Source organism: Nomia melanderi, chromosome 2 (genome assembly GCF_051020985.1).
Source record: "Nomia melanderi isolate GNS246 chromosome 2, iyNomMela1, whole genome shotgun sequence".
NCBI lineage: Eukaryota > Metazoa > Arthropoda > Insecta > Hymenoptera > Halictidae > Nomia > Nomia melanderi.
In genome coordinates this window covers 30644056-30658977 of record NC_135000.1, presented here as the reverse complement: position 1 = coordinate 30658977, position 14922 = coordinate 30644056, and positions in this window count along the sequence as shown.

Below are 14922 nucleotides of genomic sequence, written 5' to 3'. Positions count from 1 at the left end.
CCTGTGATTCATTTCGCGAAATACCCTAGGCATACTCTACGCCAACGTTCGCTCTAAAGTGTAATCATTGATAACAGAGGAGTGACACTTCGTTTAGATTCGAGCGAATCGAACGAGACTCGCGTTCGTTGAATTTTCTTTGACGTCCGACACGATATTATAAGGCAAGGGGTTAAACGGTTTCTGCGAGGCAGTCACTGTCATCCGATAAATCGAACCGTTGCGATTCCTTTGGCCGATGATTATTCGCCAGGTTCTCGACGTTACGCGGAGAGAAACAACGTGAATCGATTGGATAATTTGATTTTATGTTTTCTGCGTTGCGATGGAACACAAAAATCGCTCGGTGTTACGCTCGTTAATTAGCGAGGTGACGTTCGACCGGCCGTTCAATGGGACGAGGGAATCGGCCGCGTTTCACACTTTTGTCCGTCGAGTGCGCATCGCTGCGACCGGAAGTGTCCGGTGAACGGACGCGAACCCTTTGACGCGTCGACTGCCACGAGGATCTTGAGCTTCTTGTTTCAATTGATATTTATACGAAATTTGTATCGCTTACTCTTTATTCGAATGATCAATGTTTCGTGGAGAAGCGATCTTCAGTTGCCACTCGGTTCGATGCGTCGAAATTGCCAGCGAATATCAAATTCCGTATAAAAGAACGATGATCATCGTACAACGAGAATAACCGAATAACAAGAAATCAATTCTGAAACATAAACTATCCACAATTTCAATGATCGAGCATGCAATCGAGTGGCAAGCGCGATCGTTCTGCGTACTGTTTAACCTTTGCACTCAAATCACCACTTGATTTCATACAGTAAAACTAAAGTTTGATATTTAATATTATACCCCGTATAATGCATCAATTCGAGAAATGTTCAAATAAAACAGCATTGCTCTCCAATATACGTGATTTCTCTTCGAGTTTCACGAAATACCATTTCATCGTGAAATATTAAAATATCTCTAGTGAAAAACTGCCGAGTGCAAAGGGTCAAAAGTGGCAGGCTATCGGTCCCTAGAATCAAACGAAGCTTACTCCTCTTCCCTCTAATTACTTACTCCCTTTCTCACATTGCCAGCTCGGAAATGGAAAATCTAACGATCGTGCTATTTAACATTTATTTTCCTACAAATAGAAACGTATCATAGAGTTTCTGAATCGAAAGACACCCGTGGCACTCGAACGGTTCGTCTGCAGCACTCGAGGGTTAAAGGATAATGAGCGGCGCGCGACGTCACGGCGCAAAGATAAATATCGTTAGCGATGTAAACGCGGAAGTTCCGAGTTTTCGGGAGCGTCCGCAGGAACCCGGGGCATCGACGAGTTCCGCAGTTTTCCCGTCTCCGTCGCGCGGACGTCGGATCGCGCGTGATTCGTTAACACGGGCGCAAAGAAGCCTCCATCCGTCGTCGAGCTATGGAAACGAATCGGTCCTCGGCCGCTCGGAGGGCGCTCGAGCAATGAACAGCCCCAGTTTCCTGCCCGTTCGACGATCGTCTTCGACGTGTTACGGTCTGCATGAATGTCTCGAGCTTGCGTAAGACTTTTCGTACTTGTACCATCGGATTCGACGTTTGTTTCCCGCGCCAAGTTCCTGTAAAGATTCTCTCATTGAATTAAATCACGTCTGTTATGCGAGATCGTCGTCCTGTGTTGTTTCATTGGGTCGCGCGAGCGAGCGTCGCTGTTCCGTTTGATCGCTTGCCTTGCGGTTTCCTTTGGCTCTTCAGTGATTACGCGCTGCGATTGTCTTCGTTGGAAGTGTGTCGCTCGGTTGACGTCGAAGGGGAACGACAGTTGAATGTTACACGTTGCCTGCGCGATTCCGCGCGGCGAAATATATGGAATTAAAGAGATGTAATAGAACATTACTCGACTGAATTGCGTTGTTATTGTCGTAGTGTTTGTGCACCGTTTGCCTCGACGAATGTCGGCGTTGTTGAAACGTCCCTCGTTTCATCGCGTAACATCGACGTCCCGCGATTACCAAAGAGATCATAAGGCAAGTGGTTAACAGTGGGTTGCCGCGCGAATCTCCGTTTAACTCGACGACGAAACCACCCTGTCGCCAGCCAACAGAAGAAAGAATTGAACAATACAGAAACGAGTGTTACAATGAAACTACCAAGGTACTTTTCCCCCTCGATTCACTCGGGAAGACTCCCGTCGAAATTCCGTCGACCCGACGCGACGCGGAAAAACTTTCGGGGAGAAGCGACCTCGAACCGTGATGCGTTAAATCCCGCGACGACCATGGGAAAACGCAAGGAGCAGTCGCAACGGCCTGCCCCCGAAGAGTTCCGGGTCTCGGACGGGAATTTCCGGGGAACAAGCTCGCAACACGGGTCACTGAAATTCGAGATTCGATGACTCGGAGAGGAACAATAACATCTTTCGTACCGCGACCAGACAAACGACGTTTTCAAATTTGATTTGGAACCCGAGTCATGGGTCAATGGTTTATTCAGGAATTACGAAAGAATTACAACAGATTAATTAATCCTTACAATTTCCTTTGGAGCGCTTAAACTGCTTTGTCCTTAACACTAGAACTACCGGATGAATCAAAATCACTTATTTCCTGATTACTGAAAAGCTACGAATACTTTGAGAAATCATTGAAGAAGCTAATTAAGTAATACCTAAACTAAGATGTACAAAAGTCAAGTCTTAACCCTTTGAACTCTGTAGGCTCCACTATCGCACCAGTTATGATATTAAATATTTCAATGAATCTTAAAGAAACTACCCTAAAATTATTCGATTTTCCACGCATCCAAATTTTGTACTAAGAAGGAAAATAAAGGGTCGAAGAAATGTTATAGCATTCCTCATTTTCTCTAGGAATACTATAAAAATTAGTTGCAGTTTTATAAAGAAATATTCAAATGCTCAGTGGTTCTAGTGTTAAAAATCTACTTTCGTCCAATTTCATATCAGTTCTTCCATCATCCGATTAATCTCTCAATTTTCGTCTCTCCTTTCGTTCCTGTTTTCACCGAGAAGAACGTAACATTTCATTAGTCCAGCTTTATCGTGTAATCAGTTACTTGACCGGTTACATTAGGAACAGGTGCACATAAAGTGCCAGTATGTTCAGTGTTAACTTAGCACTCCAGGTTGTTTTGTAATCTATCAGCAACTGCGATTAATGTTATAGCATCTCTCATTTTCGCTAGGAATACTATCAAAATTAGTTGCAGTTGCCGATAGAAACTACCCTAAAATTCTTCGATTCTCCACACATCCAAATTTTGTACCGAGAAGAAAAATAAAAGATCGAAGAAATGTTATAGCATTTCTCATTTTCGCTAGGAATACTATAAAAATTTCTTCGATCTTTTATTTTCCTTCTCGGTGCAAAATTTGGATGTGTGGAAAATCGAATAATTTTAAGGTAGTTTCTTTAATATTCATTGAAATATTTAATGTTATAAGTGGTGCGATATTGGAGCCTACAGAGTTCAAAGGGTTAATTACTTGGTACCGCGACCACGTTCCCTTTCCCGTCGTGAGCCGGCACCGGTTCTTTGGGAGCCGGTCGACGAACCGCGTCGAAGCGGGAAAAGGGAAGAGGGCAATTTTTAGTATCGGCAGTTTCACTCGCGAGTCCCCTGTTTCGGAGTTTCGTTGCGTCTGCCGCGAGAAAGGAATAAAAAGGCGAACGACAAGAACAAGGGTAACGAAGTGTGCGTGTGCACACACGGAACGCGCGCGTGTGTGCACAGTAAAACGCGGGGAACCCTTTTCGAGGCGTAATTAATCTCTCGAATGCATCTCTGGCCATTCTTCCTTGCGCGAGCCGAATGGCTATACGAAAAAACGAAATTAAAGGCACGGATTTTCATATATGGAGAGATATAAGTGAAACGCCGACGGCGCTCTCCGATGAGAACACTTTGAAGGTATTTTCGCTATCGTTTTTAGAACTCCGATTCGTGGACGCTGATTTTGAAGAATTTTCATTCGTTGGGTAGTCTGGATTTGGATTTAGGAGAGACTCGAGATGTATTTTTCTTGTTTACTGTTGTAGGATATTGATAACCTGGGAAATGAGTAATAGATACTAGTTAAATACAACGGTCGAGTGACTAAGCTGAATACTTACGTTGTAAGTACTTCTTATGATATATTATAACAATCTTAACAATTTTTATACATCTAAGTCTCGAAAAATATAATCTTGACACCTAGGAAAGTAGGTCTATACCAGGACCATAGAGTGATATTTAAAGTGATACACTTTATAGTAATTACAGTGCTGATTTTTGTACAACCTTGCAATATGCATAATAACGAAAAGCTCTTGAAACCTTTATCACGCAAGAGAAGTTCCAAAAAGACCTGGAAATCTGCTGAATTATTAATTTCTAAAAGAATATGCATAAAGAATAAGAGATGGTGCCAATTTTTGTACATCTTCGCAATATGTCATAATAACGAAAAGTTCTTATTCCTTTATCACGCAAGAAAAGTTTCAAAAAGACCTGGAAACCTGCTGAATTATTTACTTCTAAAAGAATGTGTATCAAGAATATGAGATGGTGCCGATTTTTGTACATCTTGGCAATATGCCATAATAACGAAAAGTTCTTAAAGCCTGTATCACGCAAGAAAAGTTCCAAAAAGACCTGGAAACTTGTTGAATTATTTATTTCTAAAAGAATGTGTATCAAGAATATGAGATGGTGCCGATTTTTGTACAACCCTGCAATGTGTCCTAATAACGAGAAGTTCTTAAAAGTTCTCATTCCTTTATCGTGCAAGAAAAGTTCCGAAAACGACCTAGGAACTTTTGAACGGCCCTGTATATACTGAAAGTCTCAAGGCTACCAGCCGCAATCCCCAGAAGCCCTAAACCCTTAAGCGAGGCCACAAGAACGAAAGACAAACCAACAGAAGCTCCGTTCGCCCGCGGTGTGGTTCAACGACACATCATCGCGGAGGGATGAAATTGACGCTCAACCCACCCCGTCGGAATTCCAGCGCGAACAGAGAAACTGTTCAAACATGGTAGTCTCGCGAATGGATAGGGTGATTATCTCTAGCCGCGTCTCTATTTACCGAGGCCACGGGTTCAGCGTCGCCGGCGAACGCGACCGTTTCATCACCGTTTATTTCCGGTTTCAAAGGGCTAGGAGCGGAGGCGCGAGGGAAAATGGCCGCGCGGCAGTCCTGTAATTCGAACAAACGATTTCCTCTTCATTCAATGTCGAATCTCGAGCTATTGTGCACCCTTTTATCGAATTTTAGGGAGCTGGAATATTATATGATAATGTTTATGTTACGTTGAAGCGTATTCAACGTTTCTTTTCGTACTATTCAAGTCGCGAAGCAACGGAATTACAATGTTGGATCTGAACTGGTCAGAAGTAGGTTCTCGTTGATCGCAATTATGCGCGTTTGCAATAATTATTTCGGATTAATCTCTTGAAAGACGCACTACGCGTGTGGAGATTTTGTTCGAAAATTCCCAATGAAGTCTTATGCAGAGCGATAGTCTTCTTGCATTAGAGGTTCACCTTTAAGTATGGAAGTCTAAAGTTACCAGTCAGTTTGGCAGCAACTAATGATCAAATTTATTGTATTTATTTACGTTTGCTTACCTAAATATGTCTACATAGCAACAGTATCAACTATGTAACGACAATTTCGGTGGTTTCACGGTGCACGATATTTTGCGTAGAGTTCTGTCAGACCGCACGTCCATTATTTGAGGTTAAATTCTTATCAGTAGAACGTGTCGTTACTTAATATAAATGTACACCTAAGGTACATAGCTGCGTACACACACGTGACGCTACCTAATATAAAAAGGGCGAGAAATCGCGACAAAGCGGCGGTCGGGATCTCTCCGCGGGGAATTAGGGGCGTCAAGTGAGTTCCGGGTATATCGATCATTCGACGTAATGTGGGAACGCGGTGCTCCGGAACCGGCGGCAACAGTCATTTTTTTAGAGCCGCTCGTTCTCCGGGTAACTCTTTTTCCCGGGGAAAAAGTCCGATGAAAACGATCGCTGGTTTCCCGTTACTGATCGACCCGCGTCGGACTCGCGCAGCTTCATTCTCGTTTAACCCTACGACGCGCGATTTTTTATCCCGGTATGGAAGGGGTGGGTTCGACGAGTCGCGAGGGAGAGTCGGGCGGAGAATTCTTTTTGCAGGTTTGACAGCCGAGAAAGTGGGACGAGAGATGCAACAGTTTCGTGTGATGGATTATCGTGTTTCGAAACTACGGGAAATTATTTGGAACGAGTATTTCATGGAAATTGTAGCGACTAGATGAGAATAATAAAAATAATGAGATGTACCGATGACAATGAGAGTAATGATACAGCGATGTAATGATATAGTAATAATAATAACGAGACAGTTATCATTTTCTAGCTGAGAAAGTGGGAAGACATGCAACCGTTTCGTGTGATGGATTATCGTGTTTTAGAAGTATGAGAAATTATTTGGAACGAGTATTTCATGGAAATAGTTGCAACTAGATGAGAATAATAAGAACAACAAGATGTACCGATGGCAATGAGATTAATGATACAGCGATATAATGATATAGTATTAATAATAATGAAGCAGTTATCATTTTCTAGTTGAGAAAGTGGGAAGAGATGCAACCGTTTCGTGTGATGGATTATCGTGTTTCGAAACTACGAGGAATTATTTGAAATAAGTACTTCCTGGAAATAGTAACAATCTGATGATAATAATAAGCACAAACACGTGTGTAAACAATTGACGATTCATACACGAGGCAGTATGTAATTCCACGGGATGTAGATTGTAAAGGTCCTAAGAGATAATGCAAACGTTGTACACGAAGCGAGTACTTACTCGCTTCGCAATTTACTGGAATTGTAAAGGCGTACTTCCGCCGGAATTGCCGTGCAAGTTGATTCGTGTAAGAAGTTCCGAACTTCCGAAGAAATTACAACCGTTTCAGGTTTCGGTGTTAATTCGGGAAGCGAATATAAACGTTACATAAATCCAGCAAGTTCCGCTGCAAGTCGGCTGCCAGCGGAACGGGATTCTCGCGCGACAATGTTGCTCCCCGAACAAGGTTGCCTGTAACTTATCAGGCTCCCGCTAAGCTGCCGGCTAACTTTCCATTACGGTCTAATGAATAAATGTGAAATCTTCATTACGATAATACGGCTGCAGCGTAATACGCGACGAATCATGAACGCGGACGCAACGGGCGCCCGGATAATCGGAGGAAAATAAGAGCGCGAAATAATTACGATAATCGCCGAAACGAGCGTTTCAACGACGCTAATGGGCAATGCTTTCGGGCAGTGGTCAAGTGGGATTAATTTTAAAAGTGATTCCGACAATATTCATGCAGATTAAGGGAAGCGACGGTTTGGTCATCGTTGGTCATCGGATTTTATATATTTGCACTGCGTTAAGCGGAACGGATCGGACAATTACATTGAAATTTGAAATTTCGAAATCCGCGATACATTGCAAATCAGTGTATATACGCTGTCCCGGTGAAACCGATATCAGATAAGAATTCCATCGAGCCCGAAACAAAACGGAGTCCTCGTTAAAACCCGTTAAGCTCTTCATTGTACTGAATTCTACTCCGTCGGAACGTCGATGAACCCGGGAAATCCACGGTAAATAAAATCTGTAATGAACTAAATACATAGCCGCGCGACGCCGGATTATATGGAGCTCGGAGAAAAAGTTCGCAGCGAGAAAATCCGCGAGTCGAATCGCCGTTGTTCCCTCTTTTTCCGATGGAATCAGGCGAACTGGGATGAACCGATCCTCACCGGGGATTGTAAGTTCCGAGAATTCAACCCGGAAGGCATTATAGCGGCGAACAAAAACGGCGTTCGCCGTTTCGGAAAAAGACCGCGCGCGGCTCGCGTCGAATCATTCGAATCGGTTCATTATTTATGCCGGATAAACCCGGCCGCCATCCGTTCGCCGACAATGCGCCGCGACCGCCATTGTTACGGGCGCGCGGGCGCGAGTCTTGAAACGGCCACAATTAAATCCCGTCCCGGACAAAAGCGACGGCGCCCGTTGATGGTATCGATGCTCGAGCCGCGAAAATAAATGGCTCATCGATACGCGAGTAAGTACGTATATAGTAATGCGATAATTTCATTCGGCACGCTCGCCGGATAACAGATCGGCAGCGGCTGAATAATGCGACACGCGGAAATTACACGCGCGTGTCCGGTGAAAAAATTAATTGCCCGCTGGGAGTTGTACCGTCAATTGAAACGAATGTATCGTAGGATAACGTTAGTTTCAATTAGCTGCAGCGATTCGCTCAGAAATTCCGTGATTTTTCCTTGGATCGCAATTAACAGGACGAAGCTCGGAGGGATTTCATTTTTAGAATAGAGCGAGTCGGAGAGAGATGAACCAGTTTTTTTTAAAGAAAGAGTTAACGAAATTTACTATTCAGATATCGATTCGTGTATATTTCAGTTTCTCGTATTATTAAATCAATTCGTTGAGTGATTTCTCGAAGCGTTATCTACGTGCCTCCGTACATTGTAAAGTAAGAAATGAACAGTAATATTTCCGACGTTGGGTGGATGTGCTTTTATCTGAAGACACCCGAGGAAACACGACACTGAAACGTGCATTTTTATTACTCGAGCCATGTTTTTAACGACCCGTCGGTGATAATTAGACGGAGACTTACAGCTGTAATAAAGCCGGCTTTCGAGGAAAGATGAATATTAAATCTTTGTTAGACTTCATTTAACTTTTTATTTCGCTGGACTTCATCCGGCCTCGTTCGCCGGGAACGCATAAAGATTCGCGGCCCGGTTATTACCCGATGAAATGTTTGCGACCGCGTATCCATTTCTGTTGCGCAAACAACGAAGAAGCGGTGCAAATGTTTAAATGCTACGGTGTCTTCTTTTAATAAAGTTAATTACACCGCGAATCTGAACGAATCCGAGGATTATACGAATCGCTCCATGAACGGTGACGCGATTGATCTCGAACACTGTACTGGGTGTCAAAAAAGAAAGGTAGACGAACGAAAACATTCTGATGAACACAGATCGAGAAGTTAATATTTAGAAAAACAATGCAAAACGATTGAAATTCAACAATCTCAAAACCCTCGAATTCTAAACTTCTCGTTTCCATTGAAGCGATCTCTCCAGCTCCCAGTTACAACATACGATCATTTCATTCTCAGTTCCAGAACTGTCGAGCATGTTCCAGAATTAATCTAGATTAATATCAGTTACAATTCCCAATAATCCCCAAAGAAACAGTCGAAGCCATAAAATTCGAAGCAAAAACCATCAGAAACGATTCTTCAGAGCGCACGATCCTCCAGTGGAAAAGTGTCAAACACACGTGAAAGCGGCGGAATGACGCGTGAAAAGTCTTTTTCGATCGCAGAAGGAAGGAACAGCGAGGCAATCCATTGTACGGTCCACTCATTCGCAGCGCGCGGTTCATTCGTTCCCGCCGGAACGAAAAATCCCCTAATACCTCGACGATATTACACTTCGACACGCGTTTAATAGAACTTTTTCGGCGCGCTCGCCGCTGCGAGCCTCCGCACATCTAAACCCTTTTTTATCACTGTACAGAAACATTTCCATCCGCTATCTCCCGACACGCGCGACGGGCGCACCGCCATTTTGCCGGTGTCTCGCCGGCAGCGCGCGGCGTCGGGCACAGCGCTCGCTTCTCTCTCCGTATTAAAAAATTTAAAGTGAACAGGCGCTGTCAAAGGATTTTCGCGTAATCAACGGTCCGCTGTCCGCTGTCCGGCGCGCGGGAATTGTATAAAATTTCATCTCGCTGCGCTCCCCCGGCCGGCCCGACCCCCGTTAACGAAGTTACGCCATTAACACGGGCCAGATGGAAGCGGGAAGCGAAGAGCGGACGGCGCCGAGAAGATTTTATCGCGAGCGACAATATTTGTAATGTTTAAATAAGTCCGGGCCGCAGTTGATTCACTGTTTCCCTCTTTCTACCGTTTCCTCTCTGTTTGCCCGGCGTCCAGACGGCTCCACCGCGCTCGGAACTTTCGAGCTACCCTTTTAGGCCGTGGCCACATCGGCGGACGCTGCTGCGTCGCGTCCTTTCGTTAGATTCGCTTTTTATTCGATCGGCCACGTGAATGATGAATGCGTTTGGACGATTGGAGCGGTGAACGCTGTGAATTTTACATTTTGTTCTCAAAGCTTCAATTTTTGTGGGCGAAGGTTCTTTGAGATACAAACCTTCAGCAGGTGAAGCTAAATTATCAATTGCTTAAGCAAAGGAAAGAGGAAACTACATGCTCTCTCTGCTCGAGTAACTAAATCAATCGTATGCGACTTGATCCTCCAAATATTAAAGTTTCGTCTCGCCGAAGTGCCGACATTTGTCTGTGAAGGGAAACTTTCGAATATTCGAATCTTCACTTTCAAAACTTCGAACGTTCAAACTTCGCAATTTTCAAATTACGTATCACCCAACTGATCCTACTTGGTGTTTAGTGACTAAACTCGAAGTCTTCTCAGTTTCTCATGCGACACAAACGTTTAAACAAGGAAATCTTATTCTTAATAGGTACAGTATTTAGTTTCACGAGAAAGCTTGTGTCTAGGATGTTGCAGGCCACTTTTCCTCGACCGTTAGGCTTCCTCTTTCAAAGTCCTCCGCTCCCACTCACTCTCTTATCGACACTCCTCAAAAACTATCCTAAAACTACGCTAAATTCTAGACACTATAACGTGTAACAGAAAAATTCAGAGCAGACGGAAGTAGAATAAGAGTCTCCTCTTTCCTGAGTGGATTATTAAAGACGACTTAGTCTCGCTGCTCATGCATATGAAAGAAATCATGGAGCAAGGGTTTAAAAGCGTCCGCTGCCTCGCCGCCGGTGTGGCCACGGCCTAAAGTCGCGTCCATTCTCCGCGGGGCCGTCGCGGTTTATTTTTATATACGGAAAGCGGCGAAATATGCGGCTGCGAGGAGACCGCGAGCCCCGATGAAAAATACATGAGTGACCGCGGCCGGGAACTTCGTTATCGAGCTAAGTCCTAAAATCCATAGGGAGCCGGGAGTGTTCTCTAATGTCTCTGATATTAATGTTTTATGCATCGCGCGGCGAAACTGGCGGATGGCCTTTTCGGCTTGATTGCCGGGGCTAAATTGTGCTGGACGTAAAGGCCGGCCGTAATGGCGACGCTCGGGATGAACATTCCGGTTAAAGTGAAGAATCTGACCGTGTATAATTGTTAGATGAAAGTTAATAGTTCCCCTTATAAAAGTAATGCCTGCTGCAGCGACGCGGGGGGAGCTAATGAAAGTTTCATGGAATCTTTAGGGGTAGTTATTCTTTACAGCCACTCCGCCCGCGATTAGTTGGATCTAAGGCGAGCGTGAATAAAGATCTTTCATGGGTAGTTTCAGTTTTATTCAAACGACTTACATCTTCGTTCATTTACTCGGGATTTAGGTAGATGTTTCATTTCATTTAGCTGGGAAATAGACATGTTCTTTGTCGGAGGTTTCGGAGAAAGAGATTTTCGAGTGTTTCTCATAGGCACAATGTCTCTTTCTTCATCGTGAAGACTTGTAGTTTAAGTGAATCCGGAACACAAAATCCATTTAGATCGACCACTTCGACCACCGCAATTCGAACTTTCGATGTTCACCTCGCTGGAAGAGTTCACCACCGATCGGTTAAGTTTCATCCCCCACCATTCAATGTTAAGCACCCTTCGTATTGAACCACGATTATCGGTTAAAAAGTTGTTTACTCTATTAAGGACACTGTCGGGGATTCAAGTAAAATAAAATGCTCGTCGGACTTCATTAAACTTTCCAGCACTGCGAACCGGCCCGCGGCTGCTTATGCAGCGAGTGCCACTGGACGAAGTTCGCAAATTGAAAATCTTTGCGAACATCGATTTAATATTCCCCTCTGACCGGCTGGAACGTTTACGGGACCGATGAAATCTGCTCTAAACAGTTGGAATTTTCGTAATGATACAGCTTAAACAGGCTTGTACCACCGTTCCAGAGAAACGTAATGCGCAATCTGATTGCAAGAACACGCCCAAGTCCCACAAATACAAGTAACTCTTCACAGAATCCTTTCAAAACTTCGAATTCTCATTATAGTACAGTTTAATAGACCTATACCACCGTTTTAGATAAACATAACGCGCAATCTGATTGCAAAAACAAACATAAACCCCACAAATACAAATAATTCGTCACAAAATAATCTATCGTCATAATCTAATCGCAAGAACACGCCCACGTCCCACAAACACAAGCTCTTCACAAAGCTCCCGCGAGAACTGAAATTCTCGCAGCTCTAGCAGAAACGAATTCCTCGGAAAATTCCCGGAAGCTTCCGAAAATCCATTCAAAGTTGGTGGGTCGCGTTGGTTCTTCGCGGGGGTGTTAACTAGCGTGACCTAGCAGTTCCTTTTTAATATTCGACGCTATCGTCCCGGGGTCTCGTCGAATTAGCATAACACACACGCGCGCGGCCCGCGATATATTACAAGCTCTCCCCCGCGCTTTATCTTCGCGGCCGCGCGCGATGCGGAGCATGCAGTTTTCCGTGGGAACGTATGAATCCGCCCGTCGTTCCATTTCAGGAATTGAATGGGGAGCCCTGCTCCTGAAGGACCGGCCGCCATTTATCCCGGGGCTCCCGTGAACCCTAAAATTCCAGCGGAAAAGGGAAAAATCGAGGACACGTGAAAGTTCAGCCTGTCCCCTCGCCCCCGCCGAGGAACGGGAGGAGCACACAACGGGGTAGTTAAGCCGGAACTGTATCGCGCGGAGGGGCCATCACTGTGGGGTTAATAGCCCTCGCGAAAACAGCTTGAGACACTTCGCGTACTTCACCCTCTGCATTATTACTGCTACAGTGCAGATTTAATAAAACCGACGTTCGTGCCAGGGGAAAGTCGGCCGGATAGGAAAACTTGTTCGAAAGGGTTGATCGATCAGCGCGCAGTGGGGGTAAGTCAATTGGGTGTCGGAAGTTGTTTATTTATTTATGGAACGATGTGTATCTCTATCGGGTGCATCGAGGGATGCATTTCTTAGGACGAGATTTAGTTATTACTTGTCTTGGAAATTAATGTTACAGAGCATAGTTAACCCTTTGCACTCCGTTGTCGCCATTTTTAGTCGAACATAACTTTAAAATGTACATGCGCTTTTTTAATGACAAAGGTCTAATCTTTTACAGAGGCACGCTCGTAGCTGATGGCTCATTAAAACTGATTCGGAGTTGCTGAAAGGTTATATTAAAAATTGCTCGGAGTGCAAAGGGCAAACTGCGATTCTCCTACGTCTTCAAAGCGACTGAAACTGAAATTCTGAGTTTAGGATTTGCAACTCTAGTTAGGGTAACGTCTCGTTATATGTTAGAGGTTTAGGGAAAGTAATTAAGCGATGCAAGGGAATGATCGTAGAAGGGATTGTTGTAATTTCGTTGTACTAGTGTGCTTCTTGTAGCTTGTTTTATACACTACTCTCTTTATGCCACTAAAGGGAAAAATCGGAAAGATTCGCTCCAATCATCGAGGAAAAAAAACAAAGGAAGTATCTGAGACCCTATCGCGAACGGTATTGTCAAGCATTCAAGAAATGTCAGGCTGTTTAGTGGTTGCGTGGCGAATCGCGGAATCACGTGCGCCGTCCGCGTAATTAGAACGGAACGCGCACGTGGATCGGTGGAATCATTAATGGCCGGCATTAGGCATCGGTCCTCGAGAGCCACGCGAGCAGGACGAACGTGCAAATCGCGATAGGAGCTACCGTACGCGCGCACTTTTCTGTTCCCGTGGGGTTCTCGCGTACCAGCTCCCGTAATGAAACTTCCCCCAGAGATCTAGATAGGTGCGTGGCTGCTCTTTCATTTTCGTTCGTTCGCTCGCGACGCTTTAATGCCCATTCAACGCGTACGCGTGCACGGGGTTAATACGAATTTCGTTTGCCGCCACGCGCGCGGAGACTCGCCCCCGACGTTCCCTTTTTCAACACGCAAAAATGCACGGGAAACTCGGGTCGGAGCCATTCATAGGCATAAGTTGGCTGTTTAAAGGAGACGCCCTAGTTTTGAGGATTTCTCAGATTCTTTTGGCATTAGAAATGTTTGCGTTATTTGAGGATAATGAGAGAATTAATGAGAATTGAGAATTGAGAATGGAAATTAGAGGGTGAACTTTCATGAGAAAGTCGGGTCGGAGCCATTCATAAGGACAAGTTGGCTGTTTAAAGGAGACGTCTAAGTTTTGAGAATTTTTTAGGTTCTTTTAGCATTAGAAATTTTTGCATTATTAGAGGATAATGAGAGGGGATTTAGTGAAGAATTTAGGGTGGAAATTAGAATCCTATTCATTCACAGGAATATTTTGCAAATTAATTAACACTAGAGCTACCAGATGAGCGAAGATGACTGATTCCTAAATTCTTTTACAATTATTGAAAAGGTAATAGATCTTTTCTATAGAAAAATTTTGAAAAGACAGCTTGACTGCTCAGTAGTTGCAATGTTAAAAAAGATGCCCAGGTCTTGGAAACTTTAAATATCGTACTAACTTCGAGGGCGTTTAGCTAGTAACACAAAGAATAATGAAAGTAGTATTAATGTAGATTCAAGAAAGGAAGTTACACAGCAAACGCTGGCTGCACGTTGATTAAAGAAGAGAGCTAACTTTTGAAATTCTTGAAAGTCCTGTTAACGTGGAAAATGTTTAATAACGCAGAGAACATGGAAACGCGAATTGTTATAGAATCGTCAAAGGAGAACTATACAGGTTGTTCGCAGTTACTGCTAATACATACGGATACAGAGCTAAATTGAGAAGATGGAAGGAAATTTGATCACGCGGAATCCGAAATCAACGTCACAGAGGAAATTCTGATTGAAAATTCGTTCGGTTCCA